This window comes from Manis javanica, chromosome Y (assembly GCF_040802235.1).
Source record: "Manis javanica isolate MJ-LG chromosome Y, MJ_LKY, whole genome shotgun sequence".
In the NCBI taxonomy this organism is placed as follows: domain Eukaryota; kingdom Metazoa; phylum Chordata; class Mammalia; order Pholidota; family Manidae; genus Manis; species Manis javanica.
Genome location: NC_133175.1, coordinates 1,335,075 through 1,351,934, shown reverse-complemented (window position 1 = coordinate 1,351,934; position 16,860 = coordinate 1,335,075). Strand labels below are relative to the sequence as shown.

The 16,860-nt window shown below is 35.5% G+C and overlaps 1 long non-coding RNA gene across 1 annotated transcript in view; it reads right to left on the bottom strand.

Annotated features, from left to right (window-relative positions):
- LOC140847569 (uncharacterized) overlaps positions 1–16,077 on the bottom strand; it is a 32,309-nt gene extending 16,232 nt beyond the window's left edge. The window contains exons 1-3 of the long non-coding RNA XR_012127626.1: positions 15,985–16,077; positions 13,281–13,333; positions 12,535–12,650 (exon numbers count right to left, since the gene is read on the bottom strand). This is a non-coding gene — a long non-coding RNA (uncharacterized lncRNA). The remainder of the gene's footprint in view (positions 1–12,534; positions 12,651–13,280; positions 13,334–15,984) is intronic.
- Positions 16,078–16,860: the final 783 nt, after the last annotated feature.

Below are 16,860 nucleotides of genomic sequence, written 5' to 3'. Positions count from 1 at the left end.
AATGTAAAAGATTATAAAATGTGTTTGTGCAATCAACATTAGGTGATCATTGTATTCATTAATATTGTTTTTAGAAAAAAATCTATGTATTTTTATTTTTTTGCTTGTAACTGAAAACATTCATGGCACCTGGAATAACTCCCCTGAGGAACTTTGCCCGGTGCATTTGGAAGTGTTATGGGAAAGGGTAGGTATGCAGTCCAGGGAACTCTGGCAGGGAGCAGAGTTGTGGGAGATCAAAGATGTGATGGTGACAGGGTTCACAGTCTTTATGTTGAGCTAAGACTATCACATTTTTACATGAGTATGAAAACCAGAAAGCTGTGATATGGCAGCCATCAATTGCCAGGAAGGACACACCTAACTGGAAATAAGTGAGCACTGGGCTTAAAAATTCCAGAAACAAACACCTAATGCAACCAAACATGAAAGGCACCTCATTAAAACAAATAATAGTAAAAGAACCACTTTCACATTTTAATTGATTTGGTACTCTCCATTTTGGATTTTCAAATTACAAGCTCCCACTAACTATTTCAAACAATAAATAGTTTAAACCTTAATCAAACTTCAGGCTTTATGTAGGAAACTGAGAAAAAGAACTGTTTTCAATTAATGCCAAACACTGAAGTCACATCATTTTGTATTTACATATTTTTAAATAAATAAAAAAATACATAAAATGTATTACAAATTGTAGAAGTATATTAATTTTATTAGTCCATATTATTCTAATGCTATACACCAAAACTGTGAAGCACACATATTTCACATCATATTATCAGTAGCAAAGAAAGAGAAATGCCTCCTATGGAATATCTAAAATATTTCCCTAACTCAGCATATTGCCTTTGATGTGGTTCCAACTCCTTTTCTGCACACTCCCTGGCCCCATAAAACCTGATTATAAATCACTAATTTCAGAAACTATTTAATGAGATTCAGTTTTGTAATTTCAAAGTGATGTGGTTATCAATAACCTTACATTTTATGCCTATTTGTTTGGCTGTAATAATGTACACTCAACTATGTCTAAAATTATGTTTTAAGAAAACCCATTTTCCAAATTACAGGTGGACAAATAAACTACAATTTCAATTTATATAATTCAGAAAAAACATCTATCATAAAAGCACTTCCAAATATGTTTTTAAATAAATCATGAGTTAACTGCATGTTTTATTTTTCTTAGCTGGAACATTCTCACAAATTTGACAACATACCTGCAACTAAAAACATAATTACTATACTATACCATTTGCCTGCAATGATTTTTGCCAGCATTGATCAATGTTCTTTATGAAAGAGTCACTATCCAAAGAATTCATGAGGTAATGTTAAGAAAAAGTTTACATTCTAAAATTAACACTGTGAAAATGGAAGACATGGCTTCTAAAAGAAAGTATTTGGTAGAATAGGTTAATGCTTACCAGAAGTCCAAACATCTCTAAGTCTTAGCATGTAAAACTATTAAAAAATAGAATTCATTCTATATGTCTAACAATTACTCAAATCCTGCCATTTGTAACAACATGGATGGAGCTACAGGGTAGTATGATCAGTGAAATAAAAGTCAGGAGAAAGGCAAGTACCAAATGACTTCACTCATTTGTGCAGCATAATAACAAAGCAAAAACTGAAGGAACAGAACAGCAGTAGAATCACAGAACCCAACAATGTACTAACACTTGCCAAAGAGATAGGGACTGGGTATGTGGGTGGGAAGTGGGGGAGGGGAGGCGGATAAGGGGAACAAAGGCATTACAATTGGCACACATAACCTGTGGGGTGAGCACATGGAAGATAGTATGGTACAGAGAAGACAAGTAGTGACTCAATGGACTCTTACTAGGCTAATGGACATTGACTGTAACGAGATATAATGGGACTTGATAATGGGAGTTATCTAGTAACCACAATATTGCTCATGTATATTAACGATAGTAAAATAAATACAGAACACGTTCATTACATTGATCTCATAAAACACCATTAGTTATTCAAAATGGAAATGAAGCAAACTTTGTCTGCCATATGTTGAAACTACAAAATATATATTGTCAAAAATGGACTAAAACCTATTATGGTGAGCATTACATAATTTATACGGATGATGAATCAGTAGATTGTTCATCCACAACCAATAAAATATTGTGCACAAATGTACATTTCAAAAATATTATTATAAAAGCTAAGATAAAATCAGTAAGCGAAAAGATGGTCTAAGGAAAGGAAAAGAACTTTCAGCATCTGGTTTCGAAAAAGGATACTCCCTGAACTGATGAACTTGTGCCTTGATATGGAGTTCACAAAGCCACATCAGTTGTTTATACAAGTTTGCAGATAAACTGAAGAAGCAAATATTTTCAACAATCTGAAAAATTGTAAACATATTTGCTTAAACAAAAGTTGAAAAAATTAAATACTTTTCTATATTCACTAGAGGTATTGAATACTGAAAACGGAGTTCTTCATACAGATTAAGGAATTAATACAAATGTCAATACATTAATATAACGACAAAATTGTAAATTTCTATTTCCAAATTTGCAATATATGACAAAACCTAAGAAAATATACTTAAGATTTTCCATCCAAATTAATGGTCACAAAACTATCTTAAAAAAAGTAATATCAAGATATTAAAATTTTTAATAAAAATGTAATCTGAAATTACAGATATTAAACCCATGTCTTGTCTTGTTAGTTCATAATCTGTGGTATAAAACTTCAAAAAGGAAAGAGAATTAAAGACAAGTTGTACAATAATCATAACCATAAACAATTTTATTAAATGCTGATGAATAATGCAATAACCATTTAGTTTATATTAAAATATACCTCAACTGACTAATGATGTGATGTCACCAAAACAGGTGACAGAAAATTTCAAAACCCCGTCCCTACACTAAATGACAAGTAGGCTGGCCAAAAAAGGGGCTCTGAATCGGCTGTCGCATAGCTCTGAAATCTAACCAAAAGTTAAATCAGAGGAACATTTACTGAAGAAAGATGCTGCTACATTTCAGTAATAGATAGATCCTTGTTGTGTTAAAGCACCTACTTAACTTAGTGATAGCAAATCCACTGCTTGCTGGAGACAGTCGAGGAAATACAGACCTTGTTCTCAAGGAATTGTAGATGCATGTTTCCACTCCTGGGCTTGTCTTGGTGTCTCCTTCTTTGGAATCTCCTCAAGAGAGGGAGCTATGAAGGGGACTTTCTCTAAAATTACAGGCAAATATACTACTAGTCTTAGCCATCTGTGGCAAGAGATAACTAATGGGACAAGAAACATGTGGAATATCCTAGAAAGGATCAGAGGTTGGAAAGTTAAGTGTGAAGAAGTAAGTGTTTTGAACTGCTTCGTGTGTATTCTTAGAACATGTAGGAAGCCACACACATGTCCAAGGCTGGACATATTTTCGGAAAAGACCTGAAGAACCCCTAATTTCACATCAAGCTTACCTTCAGGATATGCCCAACTGGAACGACAGAAGATTAGAGCAGAACAGTAAAGAGCATGGATAAAAATGTGTGAATGCCCCAACACAATTTTTGTTTTGTCTGGCTGTAGGATTGAAGCAAATTTCAGTAAAATGACTGGTTGAGTATAAATTAATTAAAAGGAATGTCAAAAGCCCACACAAAATAAAGAAATTCTGTCTTTAAAGAACGCTTTAGAAAGGTGATTAGAAGGCAAATACTTAGCACACAAACAAAGCAGCATCTTTTTTCTACCTTGGGGTAAAGACAACATATGGCCCTCAGAGAGGCCACATTACAATACTCAGACCTTCTAGTAGCAAAAAATTATGAGGATGGTCTATTCCAGGAATAAAGAAATGAATAAAAACGATCAATAAAGAAGCAAAGATACTGGCTTGTTACAATAAATTAAATCAACTGTTTCAAATACACGCAAGTGGCTAAAATAAGCTTGGAAACCAAAGAAAACAGGGGTGAATGCTATGCCAAAGGAAAACTTACAGAAAGAAATGTACACCTTTAAAAAGAAACCAAAATTCTGAAAAATATGCAAGGCTGAAATAAAAATCTAACAAAGGAAATCAACAGAAATGAACTCACAGAAGGCAGGATCAACAAACATGCAGACAGTTTATTAGAGATTACTTAGTCTAAAAAGTGGAGAGGAAAAAGGATGTATGGAAACAGTAAAAGAGCCTAGGATACAGCACTCAAGACAGCGTGGTTTGGGAATAAGAATAGAAATATAAATTAAAGAAATCAAATTTAGAGCCTAGAAATACAATTTATATCAATGGCTCCATGGATATTTAACAAGTCTGCCAATAACTTTTAAGGGGGAAGAGCAATCTCTTAAATAAATTGATACCCACATACAAAGTTGAACCTTTCCTTATAGCATGTACAAGAATTAAAACACACCAAAGGGGCAAGCTGTAAGATCCAAAATAGTAAAACTCTTAGAAGGAAAGACAGGACAAAATCTCCATGGCCTTGGGTTTGGCAGTAGTTTCTTACGTATAACACTGAAAGCAGAAGCAAAAAAGGAAAAAGAGAGAAACCGTACTAGAGTAAAACTGCAAACTTTTGTGCCCATTAACTGACACAATCAAAAAGTGAAATGGCAACCCACAGAATGGAAAATAACTAGGTGAAAATCACATTGGTATGGTTCTAATAACCAACATATATACGAAATATATGCATTTCAAAACAGAAAGACAATCCATTTCAAAATCAACAAAGGATTTAAACATTTTCCAAGATATACTACTGACCAATAAGCACTTAAAAATAGCATTCATGAGATAAGCCACTAGAGAAATGTAAACCTCAGTGAACATCACTTCACTTCTAGTAGGGTGGAAATAATTTTTTCAAATGGAGAATACCAAGTGTTGATCAAAAATGAAAAACTAGAGCCTTCATACACTACACCTAAGGAAATATTAAATATTTATAAATTTTATATGGGACATAGTTTGGCAGCTCCTCAAAGTTAAGCACCACCACACAACCTGAAATTCTACTCCACGTTTAATATTCAAATTAACTGAAAACAGACAGGGATACTTGTACAATAATGTTCCCAATAGTACAAGTTACAGTAGTCAGTAAGTGGGAAAAATGTGTCCATTAACTAACAAGTGAATAAATAATATACTGCATATAATAGAGTAGAATATAATTCCAAAATGAAGTTTTAATGCACATTATCCCTTGGATGAATAATGAAAATATCATACTAAGTCAATGAAAACTAACACAAGAGACAGTATATTCTGTAAGTTTGTTTCATTGAAAATTCAAAACAAGAGACAATATATTTACCATTCTGTTTTATGAAATATTCACAACTAGTAAATCCATAAGGAGAAAAGGCAGATGAATGTTTGCCAAATGCTGGGGTATGGTGGAAGAGGGAGTGGCTGCTTAATAGGGACAGGTTTCAATTTGGGTGAGGAAAATCTTTGGAACTTAATAGAAATGATGGTTGCACAACATCATAAATTGTACTTTTTAGAATTTTTGTTGCATTAGTTGTGTTCCATGAATAACATCACTTTAAATAATTACATGGAAATAGGACTTGAGAAGTTTCTTAAAAAAATTAGATATTCCAACAGGCACACTTAAACATGCTCATCATAGTCAGCCCTTTGAAAAACTAAAATCAAAAACTTGTAGAGGTATCACTTCACTTTCATAATGATAGTTATAAACAAAAAAATAAAAATAGCAAGTGTTAGCAAAGGTGTACAGAAAAGAGAACCCTAATACCTTTACTACAGCAATGCAAAATGATGCCACACTGAGGAAAACAATGTGGAATAAAACAAAAAGAGAAGCAGTAAATTCAAAAAGATTGAAATTCTACCAACCAACTTCTCAGACAACAAAGCTATAAAACTAGAAATTATACAAAGAAAGCAAAACACATGGAGACTTAACAACATGCTCCTAAATAATCAGTACATCAATGACCAAATCAAAATAGAGATCAAGCAATATACAGAAACAAGTGACAAAAACAACACAAACAATGAAACAATCATTAAGCTAATGCCTACCAAGGGATGTAAGGAAATTAAACTGTGGTACAGCCATATAATAAAAAAATCATTCAGCTATGAAAAAGCACAAGTTCAAAAACATATTCCAAGATAGACAAATCTTAAATATATTACACTAACCAAAAAAAAATTGACACTAGAAATAACATTATTTAATATTATTCATGTGAAATATACAGAAACAAGTTAATCCTTAAAAGATGAGAAGCGAATTAGTGTTGGTCAGGGACTTAAGGAGTAGTAAATGGGGAGTAACTGTTCAGTGAGGGAAAGGATTTCCCTTTAAGTGATAAAAGCAGAACATGATAGAGAGAGTGCACACTTTACAGAGCACAGCACTGTAAATGTACTAATTGCTACTAAATTGGTTATGGTCAAATAAATTTTTATCAAATTAATTCTTAATATAAACTTTTGTATGTGGGAGAAAATATTTGGAAATCACATACGTAAAAGTCCAGTGTCCATAGTATAGAAAGAGCTTATTCAATTTAACACAAGATAAACAACTCAATTAAAATGGACAAAGGATAGGAATAAACATTTTTCATGGAGATACACAAAAGGCCAAAAATATCATGAACAGATGCTTCACATCAACAGTCATTCAGAAAATGTAAGCCTGAACAGAACCACTACAAATTCTCTTATTAAAAACATGGAGAATAAAAGGTGTTGTGGATGGAGAAAACCTGGATCCCCATAAATTGCCTTGTACAGGAAAATAATATGACGCAGCCACTACACAAAAACTACTAGGCAGTTCTCCTAAAACTTAAATATACAATTACAATATAACACAGTACCTCCACTTCTGGCATAAAACCAAAATAAAAGGAAGAATGTGTTCTAACAGAAACATATACAAATATTCATATCACCATTATGCATAAGAACAACCCAAATGCTGCTTAACTAATGAATGTGTAAATAAAATGTGGTAATCATCAATGGATTATTATTTATTCATGAAATAGAATGAAGTACTGAAATACTTTATGACATGAATGAATCTTGAAAATATTATTCTAGACACAAAATGTGAAACTATATGATTCCATTTATATGGAAAATTCAGATTAGGTAAGTGAGTAGATACAGAAAGCTGATTAACAAAAATTGGGGGCTAGATTCAAAAATGAATGGACAGAAATCTTTGGCTGTGAGGTTTCCTACTGAGGTCGGGAAAAGATTCAGGCTATATAATGCTAGTGGTAACATATTATGAAAGCACTGGATGTCAATGAATGTAAAACTGAAATGATAACTATTTTATGTGTATTTCCCTATAACAGAAAAGGATTAGGCAAGATAAATGCTTCAAAAACTGTATATTCAAAGGAGTACATAAAAATGCTTTAGTATACAAGGTAAATATGCCACCTTCTGCTTAGAAATGAATAGACACATGTATCTGAGGGAATAATATTCAGATTTTATCTGTAAACTTGAGGCATATAACTGAAACTATTCCACTTACGAAGAAGGAAGAACTAGAAGAGAAAGAATGATTGCTTCAGTTTAGTGCTTACTATCAGACACTATTCCAAATCCTTATGTAAATCACATACCATTTTATCCTTCTAAAATTACACCATAGCATAATAAAATACTTTTATTATTAGCACTTTAGAGATAAAAAATCTCAGAATCAGTAAGTTGGTATTACTTGCCTAATGATTTCAATGAGCCTATCAAGTGATTTAATAAGCTGGCTGATAAACGGGAGACTTGTGGAAGCAATACATATCAATATATCAATATATCAGTATCAAGCAAGGAATGTTCTACAGAATGAAAGTATTTATCCAAAAGAATTGACGGTCAGTGTTACAAATATTACAAGAATGAGAACAAAAAAAAGTGATGGAGGTAGCAAGTATGTGAAAGCATTACATTGAACCTAAATAAAAGGAAATGAAAAGAAAATCAGAAAACAATGTCTATGGCCTCTGATTTGTAGAGTTCATGTATTACACAGTAAGAGTGAAGGATAATAACAAAAAGAAGCAAATGCAATAGTAACTGCATTATTATAAATGAGTAAATCCAATGAATAAAATTACTCCTGAATAGTATCTCTCAGATTTTACTGTATTAAGGAGCATTTACTTGAGGTCATTACATAGTCACACTGGAGGAAAAAGATGAATACAGTATAAAGAAATTACAAAACAATCAGGCAATTTGATGATTTAATTATCTTGTGATCTTATCCTCCATTAGTTACCTACTTATTAAATTAAATACAAGGCCCTGAATGGCCTTGAAGTCCATTTGTGATTCAGTATATTCCTCTCTGGTTTTAAAAAATAGGCTAGAACACTCTCTGCAGAGCCAGAAATATATGCACAAGAACTTGCTAAACTGTGTGAAAATACTTGAAGAATATACACTGCAGGGTACAACTGCATACAAAGCATAGATGGAATTAAATCTATATAAAAACACAGAGAAGTCAACCCAACAAGAGGATATAAACATTATAAATATACATGCACCCAATACAGGAGGACCAACATATGTGAAGCAAATACTAATATAATTAAAGGAGGAAACAGAATGCAATGCATTTCTATTAGGAGACTTCAACACAACACTCACTCCAAAGGACAGATCCACCACACAGAAAATAAGCAAGGACACAGAGGCACTGAAAAACACACTAGAACAGATAGACCAAATAGACATCTGTAGAACTCTACATACAAAAGCAACAGGATACACATTCTTCTCAAGTGCACATGGAACATTCTCCAGAATAGACCACAAAATAGGCCACAAAAAGAGCATCAGTAAATTCAAAAAGATTGAAATTCTACCAACCAACTTCTCAGACAACAAAGCTACAGAACTAGAAATAAATTATACAAAGAAAGCAAAACACGTGGAGACTTAACAACATGCTCCTAAATGATCAATACATCAATGACCAAATCAAAATAGAGATCAAGAAATATATGGAAACAAATGACAAAAACAACACAAAGCCCCAACTTCCATGGGATGCAGAGAAAGCAGTTTTAAGAGGAATGTATATATCTAGCCAGGCATATTTAAAGAAGGAAGAACAATCCCTAATGAATAGACTAAAGCACAATTATCAAAATTAGAAAAAGAACAAATGAGGCCTAAAGTCAGCAGAAGGAGGAACATAATAAAGATCAGAGAAGAAATAAATAAAATTGAGAAGAATAAAACAATAGAAAAAATCAGTGAAACCAAAAGCTGGTTATTTGAGAAGATAAAGAAAATAGGTAAGCCCCTAGCCAGACTTATTAAAAGAAAAGGAGAATCTACACACATCAACAGAACCAGAAATGAGGAAGGAAAATTACAACAGACCCCACATAAATACAAAGAATTATTACAGAATACTACAAAATCTATATGCTAACAAGCTGGAAAACCTAGAAGAAATGGACAACTTCCTATAAAAATACAACCTTCCAATACTGACCAAGGAAGAAACAGCAAATCTAAACAGATCAATTACCAGCAAAGAAATTGACATGGTAATTTAAAAACTCCCCAATAACAAAACCCCCAGGTCAAACGGATTCACTGATCAATTTTATCAGACATATGGAGAAGATATAATGCCCATTCTCTTTAAAGTGTACCAAAAAACAGAAGAGGAGGGAATACTTCCAGACTCATTCTATAAACCCAGTATCACCCTAATACAAAAACCAGGCAAAGACCCAATCAAAAAAGAAAATTACATACCAATATCGTTGATTAACACATATGCAAAAATACTCAACAAAATATTAGCAAATGGAATTCAAAAGTACATTGAGAGGATCATAGACCATGATCAAGTAAGTGGAATTCATCTCAGGGTTGCAAGGATGGTACAACATTAAGAAATCCATTAACATCATACTCTTCCTCAACAAAAAGAAGGACAAAAATCACATGATCATCTCCATAGACACTGAAAAAGCATTCGGAAAAATTCAACATCCATTCATGATAAAAACTCTCAGCAAAGTGGGTATAGAGGGCAAGTACCCGAACATAACAAAGGCCATATAGGATAAACCCACAGCCAACATCATACTGAAGAGCAAGAAGCTGAAAGCATTTCCTCTAAGATTGGGAACAAGACATGGATGCCCACTCTCCCCACTGTTATTCAAGATAGAACTGGAGGTCCTAGTCACGGCAATTAGACAAAACAAAGAAATACAAGGCATACAGATCGGTAAAGAAGAAGTAAAACTGTCACTATTTGCAGATGACATGATATTTACATAATAAACCCTAAGGACTCTACTTCAAAACTTCTAGAACTGGTATCAGAATACAGCAAAGTTGCAGGATACAAAATTAATACACAGAAATCTGAAGCTTTCCTACATGCTAACAATGAACTGTAGAAAGAGAAACTAGGAAAACAATTTCATTCACAATCACATCAAAAAAAAAAAAATTACATAACTTTTAACCTACCCAAGGAAGTGGAAGATCTATAACCCAAAAACTGTAAGATATTCTTAGGAGAAATTAAAGAGGACACAACCAAATGGAAACTCATCCCATGCTCTTGGCTAGGAAGAATTAATATTGTCAAAATGGCAATCCTGCCTAAAGCCATCTACAGATTCAATGCAATCCCAATCAAAATACCTACAGTATTCTTCAATGAACTAGATAAAATAGTATGAAAATTCATTGGAACTACATAAAATGCCAAATAGCCAAGGAAACCCTGAGAAGGAAGAACAAAGCAGGGGGAATTATGCTAAATGGATTCAAGGTCTACTACAAAGTCACAATAATCAAGACAATTTGGTACTGGCACAAGAACAGACCCAGAGACCACTGAAACAGAATAGAGAGCTCAGATATAAACCCAAGCATATGTGGTCAATTAATATATGATAGAAGGGCCATGGATTTACAATGGGAAAATGACAGCATTTTCAACAGCTGCTGTTGGCAAAACTGGACAGCTACATGAAAGACAATGAAACTGGGTCATTGTCTAACCCCATACACAAAAATAAATTCAGAATGGATCAAAGCCCTGAATGTAAATCATGAAACCATAAAACTCTTAGAGAAAACACAGGAAAAACTGTCTTGGACATAAACATGAGTGACCTCTTCATGAACATATCTCCCCAGGTAAGGGAAACAAAAGCAAAAATGACCAAGCCCACTATACAAAGCTAAAAGCTTCTGTACAGCAAAGGGCACCATCAATAGAAAGAAAAGGTATCCTACAGTATGGAAGAATATATTCATAAATGACAGATCTGAAAAATGGTAGACATCTAAAATATATAAAGAGCTCACGCACCAAAACAACAAAAAAAGCAAACAGTCCAATTAAAAATTGGGCACAGGAGCTGAACAGACTCTTCTCCAGAGAAGAAATTCAGATGGCCAACAGACACATTGAAAGATGCTCCACATTGTCAGTCATCAGAGAAATGCAAATTAAAACCACAATGAGATATCACCTCATACCAGAAAGGATTGCCACCATCCAGAAGACAAAATACAGCAAATGTTGTTGGCAAGGTTGTGGAGAAATGGGAACCCTCCTACACTGCTGGTGGGAATGTAAATTAGTTCAACCATTGTGGAATGCAGTATGGAGGTTCCTCAAAAAGCTCAAAATAGGAATACCATTTGACCCAGGAATCCCACTTCTAGGAATTTACCCTAAGAATGCAGCAGCCCCATATGAAAAAGGCATATGCACCCCTATGTTTATCATAGCACTATTTACAGTAGCCAAGAAATGGAAGCAACCTAAGTGTCCATCAGTAAATGAATAGATAAAGATGACGTGGTACATATACACAATGGTATATTATTCAGTCATAAGAAGAAAACAAATCCTATCACTTGCCAACAACATGGATTGAGCTGGAGGGTGTTACGCTCAGTGAAATAAGCCAGGCGGAGAAAGACAAGTACCAAGTGATTTCACTCATATGTGGAATATAAGAACAAAGGAAAGACTGAAGGAACAAAATAGCAAAATCACAGAACCTAAGTAAGGACTAATAGAGCAGAGGAAAAGAACATGGGATGGTGGGTGGGAAGAGAGGGAGAAATGGGGGGGAAGAAGAAAGGGGGCCTTATGATTAGCATGTGTAATGTAGGGAGTGCATGTGGAAGACAGTGCAACACAGAGAAGATAAGTAGTGATTTTACAGCATCTTACTACACTGATGGACAGTGACTAATGGGTATGTGCGGGGGACTTGGTGAAGGGGGGAGTCTAGTAAACGTAATGTTCCTCAAGTAATTGTAGATTAATGATGCCAAAATTAAAAAAGCACAGTGAAATAAGCTTTAATGGATTGCATGACTATAGTCAAAGACAGATTTCATGAATTTTATGCATGATTATAAGAGATCAGAGAGATCCAAAACAAATTTTCTATTAGATACAAAATTCCTGCCTCCATTATAATTAATCAATAGTTGTATGGAAAGTAACACACACCTGGTAGATTTCTTTCAGGTGGTATTTAATGGAGACGTTGTTCTGGATAGCTTGTATGTCCTCCTTTAATTTTTGCCATGTTCCTTCAGTGTACTTTTCCAGCACCAGATGTTTATCTAGCAAAAAATTTATGAAAAAAATGACTTGAAGGCAATGTCAAGGTCTAAAAATGTGTAATTATTATACAGCTATGATGAACTTATTGAAAACTAGGTCTCCAGACCATTCTGAGGGAAAAATAATCACTTCAACAAATGATGCTAGGACAAATATCCACATACAAAGGGTGAAGATGAACAACTACCTCATAGTATTCTTATTAATGCATCTTTATCTTAATTCACTGGCTACATGCATGTTTTGTGCTGTTTTCTACAGACTTCTAAAAAATTAAAATTTTGTCTTTTTATTACCATGGGAAGACCATTTCTCAGTTAATAATGCAGATCCATTCACTAAGAAGACAGAATCTGTAAAGGTGTGCCAATCTAGAATGGTTCTGTCAAAACCAAGGACATTTGTTTTATTTTTTACAAGGAAAGATAGATCTGAAGAATAAAGTCATTTCACAAAGGTCACAGTTTACACTATGTTTATATTCCGACAAGGATTCAGATAGAGCCCAAAGTCAATGTTTCCAAATCTTCTAAAACTGATGGTACCTAAAAAATAATTACACTTACACTTTAAAATACAAAAAAAGCAGTAGGGAGCCAAACTGAAATCATTAAATATGATTACATTACCTTTAAAGTTTTTTATTACCAACTTCTTGACAGAGCCAGTGCCAGACTTGGTCCTGGAAAAAGTGGACAGAGTCTTAGGGGGTTTCAGTCAAGGCATCTTTGTGGGGGTCTGCAGCCACAGAGAAAATGATCAAATTTCTGTTTTTAAATTGCTCTTCTTCCACAGAGGTAGGAGCACATGAAGAAATGGTGAGTCTTCATCTGTCATTTTTATTAAACCCTATGAAATCCAAGAAAATCCCATTCCTAACTTTGTCAACTACAAGACTTAAGTTCGGATAAAGAGGAGGAAGATGAAATGCAAATTAAAGCCACAATGAGATATCACCTCATACCAGTTAGGATGGTCAACATCGAAAAGACAAACACCACCAAATGTTGGTGAGGATGTGGAGAAAGGGGAACCCTCCTACACTGCTGGTGGGAATGTAAACTAGTTCAATCATTGTGGAAAACAGTATGGCAGTTCCTCAAAAAACTCAAAATAGAAATACCATTTGACCCAGAATTCCACTCTTAGGAATTTACCCTAAGAATTCAGGAGCCCAGTTTGAAAAATCCATAGGCACCCCTATGTTTATTGCAGCAACATTTACAATAGCAAGGTAAGTGTCCCTCAGTAGATGACTGGATGAGGAAGATGCGGTACATATACACAATGGAATATCATTCAGCCAGAAGAAGAAAAAAGTCCTACCATTTGCAACAACATAGATGTAGCTACAGAGTATTATGCTCAGTGAAATAAGCCAGGGGAGAAAGACAAGGATATGATGATTTCACTCATCTGTGGAGTACAAGAACACAGAAAATACTGAAGGAACAAAACAGCAGCAGACTCACAGGACCCAAGAATAGACTGACAGTTAGCAAAGGGAAAGGAACTACGGTGGATGGGTGGGAAAGGAAGGATAAGGGGGACAAGGGGCATTAAAATTAGCACACACAATGTAGTGGAGAGTCATGGGAAAGGCAGTATAAACAAAGAAGACAAATAATGATTCTATAGCATCTTACTATGCTGATCGACAGTGACTATAATGGGGTTTGTGGTGGGGACGTGATAATATGGGGAGTCTACTAAACATACTGTTTAAGTAACTGTACATTAACAATACCAAAATAAAGATAAATAAACACATTAATTAATTAAAATAAGAGGAAGGCAAGAAGCCAAAAGATGAGCAAGAAAAGCATCCAATGCTGCTCCCTTCCCTTGATCGTATGTTTTATGTCTTATTCCTTTAATCCTGGAAGGGGATGTGAGAAAAATAATAAAATAAAATATAAATAAAAATAAAATACTATCTCTAATATTCAGATTAATGGAGAACACAGCCCTAGTGGCTAGATAAGGAGGATAAAATATTCTGAAAACTGAAAGACATGTGACATTTTCAAATTAAAAACATAAGAAGGAAGGTATCAAGAGATGGGGAAAAAGCCTATGAAAACTGAAACAAGAAGTGAATCTCAGTAACAGCAGGGTGAAAAACACAAAAATGATTTCGAAATATGTTCGAATTGATTTTGAAAGTGTTTTTAATCATAATGTGAAGAGAGAGGAGATGGTAAGAAAACACTAAACAACAGAAAACAAGAGGAAGTAAAGCAAAATAATACTCATGGAGTGAAATAGCATTATTTAACCATCATAAAATAATATAAGGATAAAAAATGTCTGGTTGAAGGGCAGAGGAAGCAACACTAGAGAGAATCAAATGTACAGGATCACATGGAAACCAAGCGACTTAAAGGCCTCCATGAAGAAACAGAAAATACCAGAGACGAAGATAATGAGAAGAGAAAAGGCTCAGAAGGAATAAACATGGAAATAATGGCAACACAGGAAAAAGAGAAAAATGGCACAAAATGAAGCTCCACAGCCCAAAGCAAGTCACAGGGATTCCAAAGGAGGATAAAAAGGGACAGACTCCATAGCAAGGAGAGATGGGGAGAAAAGAGGGCAGGACCAGTGCACAAAGTCTGACAGTCACAGAAACACAGCGCCAAAGTACTTCTATCCTTTGAGAACTCGAATGACAAGGGAGCAAGTGTGAAGAAAAGTCTGCAATTGGGGAGGAACAGTTCATAGAGATTTTTTTAAGCACATTTAAGAGAGAGAAACAGACAGATAGTGGGACATAGAAACGCCAAGAGGAGAGGAGAGGAGACAGAAAAATAAGCACACAGGAAGTGCAAAAAACAGATCCAAAAATTCAGAGATTCAAAGCAGATGAGCAGGGACGAAGACATTGAAAACGAAAAGGTGATAAACAAGAGAGAAACTGTGATGCAGAGATCGGAAGGAAAAATATTGAGAGAAGAAATATCTGTGAAAGAAAAGTCCGTTTGAGCAGGAAAATCCAAGTACCGGGGGGGTTACACGAGTCGCAGAGAGAGTCATCTCCGATAAAATGAAGCAAGAAACAGACGGAAAGCCACAGTAAGGAGAGAGCCTGACGAACCCATAAGCTCGTACAGGACGGAGGGAAACGTCACTGGTGAGCCCAAACCAAGGACGGCCGAAACAGGGACAAGCAGGGAGGAACCTGACCCTTCACGCACTAGCAGCAGCCACAAAACCAACACGAGAATCCCGTGCCCTAGGGGAGCTCACGGTGAGAACACTTCACCCTTGAGATGACGGCTGAGGGGCTAGCAGTAAGCTGGAGTCTTAGCTCTTGGGCCACGACGGACTTACCTCCGCACCCTCGGAGGCCACGGTGACTACCCTGCGGTCTCGCGGTCTCGCAGCGCGACACCGCCTCTGCCTCCCCGAGAAGTCGGCGTCCGCAATTACCATTATGACCGTCACGGGGCAACCGCGATTGCAAGCGTAGCTCTGCAGCCGGAGGGCGGAGGGACCGAACTAGAGCCACGTTGAGAGACGCTTATGCTGCAGACAAACGAGAAGAAATGGTTTTGATCGTTGACATCCCGAGTGTAAGTAGTTAGCGATTTAAATGGCCTGGGAGTGGAGCTTCAGGTGTATCGAGTCTCCACCTGGAAAACAAGAGGCGAAGGGAAGGCCAGGCCTCTCTCCACAGTATTTTTCCACAATACATAATAGTTACCACCTTAGTAGCTGCAAGCGGCAATAGTACAGTAAGTTTAATAACAGTGATTAGGCAATCACTTTCTGTTACGACACACTGCTAATGTTTTGCTGTGGAAACTTGTGATTGCTCTCAGAAATTTTTTTCTAATTGTTAATTCCTTGGAACGATGGAGGCTATGGTCTCACATTACCAGCTTGGGGATACTGGGAGAAGTTTTAGGATTCTGTGCAGCTCTTAGACCTGAAATCCAGGCCTGTTAGTTGCTGAGAACTTCCTTTTTTCCTTCTTTCAGGCAAATATCTAAGGTATTCAAAACCGTGTGCCTTGTATCTATGCATTATAGTCAGCTGCTGATGATTGCCATCATTGTGGAATCATGTTTGTCCTCTGGGCTATGAGTGCACCAGTGGCGAAGGAGTTAAGGGTACCAACAAGGGAACACAGTGAAATTGTGAGGCATGTGTCCTCTAGAGGTAGAAAGGGCCACCAAGTACTCACTTTCAAAGGGGCTTTTGTGT